Genomic DNA, 2,567 nt, shown 5'->3' with positions numbered 1-2,567 from the left:
GTGCTGAGGGATGATGATGTACTTAATATTTAAAGAATAGTTTTTTAATGAAATTTGAGTTACTCCGATTTAAGGGCTTTGTTTTATTTTATAATCTTAATCAGATTTGAAGTTTTAGTATAGATATATTATAACATTTTTTAAAGTGTGATTCTAATTTCTTTTTAATGGTGGGACATTTTTAAGCAGTACATTTCCATTTAAAAATGCATTTCTGTTGTATGATGATACTGAAAATGGTTATACATCAAGGAACAGATGTCTTTTAAATCACTAATGTTCCATTGTGTACATAGGTGGTATGCACAAGAATTTTTCATTTGCTTTCATAATGGTATTTGGAGGAGTTTGTCAAATAGCACCATACCAGTCAAATATATTTTGCCATATATATCACATGAAATAAGCACATTCATGTCTGCAATTATACCTCTCCTAAGGCACAACAGTTTGCCTTCCAGTGATAATGAGTTTATTATCCAGTGTCATAGAGAAAAGGGTAGTTCAGGACAGTGACCAAGCACCCAGTTCATTGGCTGGTAACCTCTCATCTGCATTTCCTTCTTACGTCTGGACCAAGATAGTGAATCTCTTAGGTGGCTGGAGTTGTAATGAAGATTTCAGACACTGTGTTGAGACAAAAGAATTGTGCCAATCAGTTTTATAGTAGATGTCTGCTAGATTCAGTGTAGTCATGAGGAAATGGATGAGAAATTAGAGGTTTTATATTAAGTGAAGTACCAGGAGGGCTATGATTAAAAGATACTGCAAAACAGGATCAAGCAATTATTTACAGTACTTGGTTGATCTTATATAGAAAAGGTATTTTAGAAACAGTATAGCAAGGTTGTGAAATTTTTTTTAAGCTTTATTTTTACTGAAGAGTTTAATACAGCTAAAGCAGCTCACAGAAATTAATGAGAAGTAAAATGTTTATATAAATGTTAGAAAGATAATATTTGATAATATGCATTTTGGAAAATTATTTTATAGAATTTTGAGGAGTTTGAAGTTCCTTTATTTTATTGATTTGATTTACAATACAGTAGATTAGTAATCATGTGATTATAATTTTAAGCAATAAACAGAAAAAAATATATTTTGAAAAGTACATGTTATTACTAAGAAACAGACATTTGTGGTAAATTTTGATTATTATTCATAGGTTATTAGTAATTATAACCTCAATTTTCAGGTTTTCTTAATCAAGTAAATGCAAACTTTGGTTATGCAATTCATATCATATCTTTATCACTAACGGATTTTGTTGTTTTATGACTTGTTTTAATTTGGTTTAACACGAGAACTGCGCAGTTGAGAAATGTAAACATCCTTTTAGTGCATAATAGAGAGCATCAAATAAAACCTTTTCATGATAAAGCAAATGTCGCACTTAAGACCAGCAAATGCCGCATGTCGCAGTTATTGGGGCTGATATACATCATTTGATATATGTGGTTAGTAAAGAGTACCTATTCACACACAAATTTTAAAGGGGAGATCCTTTGTTTTTCCTTTTATTGTGTGTGGTCATATAGTTCCTGAATGATTTTGTTTTTATCATTGAATATTCTATTTTCTTTATGATTTTGCTGTTGATAGTTGTTGCTTTTACAGAGCATTATTGTTTACTAACAGTTAGTTACTAATACATTCCTGTAAAGTTGATAGTCAGTTTCTTGTAACAAGAATATGTAGCATCTGGGAAGATTACTGTATGAAATACTTAGATAGTATATATAAGCTCAAGTCTTGATTTTATGTTGGTTATAAAGAAAGTTAGCTCACTGTAGATAAATTTTTATTTTTTATTCTTTGTCTTTTTTCAATACATGATATGATTTTTGTTGATTATTTTTCTTCCCTTTTAAATGTATGGTATATTTAGAACATTTGGAGGTATAAAAAGAGGACCATTGATTTTATACACACACACACACTCTCATACCTTGGTTATTCAGACCTCCATATAATTGATATCAGAAGCAACTGACAAAAATCTGCATTGCAGATAGAGTTGTGGCAACACTGGACACAAGCCCTTGCATGCCACTAGTTGATGGGGATGTAATTTTGAGCCAAATCAGAAAGTTAGATAGTCTGTGAAGCAGGTGTATGAGGAATATAGCATAAAAAGTGTTTCAGATATACAGGTATTTTACACCATCAAATGGGATAATGTGTTGATTAGGAGTATTGAATTGTACTATTGCTCTTTCTTTTTTAGTGTAATTATTGTTGTTAGCCACTCGCTCACTTACTTCCTTTTATCTTGACTTGCTTGAGCATATCCCTGTTTATCACAGCATTTCACCTTGCATAGAGAGGCACAAGGGCCGGCTGTGAATGCCACACTAACAGCTGCCCCACTGGTTCTCACCTGCTGTGGCTGGCAAACACAGGGCAGTGGCATGGTCTGTTACTCAGGGAGGCCTTGCCACACCATGCCTGCAGCCCCCCTGACTCTCAGTCACTGTACCAGGCGAATGTCAGGCTAATGTCAGTAATATCAGTCAGTAATATAGGACCAGTGTTCACTGTTTTGTCTGGTAAGAGGAATAAGAGCA

The sequence above is a fragment of the Penaeus monodon genome, chromosome 33 (assembly GCF_015228065.2).
Source record: "Penaeus monodon isolate SGIC_2016 chromosome 33, NSTDA_Pmon_1, whole genome shotgun sequence".
NCBI classification, from domain to species: Eukaryota; Metazoa; Arthropoda; class Malacostraca; order Decapoda; family Penaeidae; genus Penaeus; species Penaeus monodon.
Note: the sequence above shows the minus strand (reverse complement) of the source record.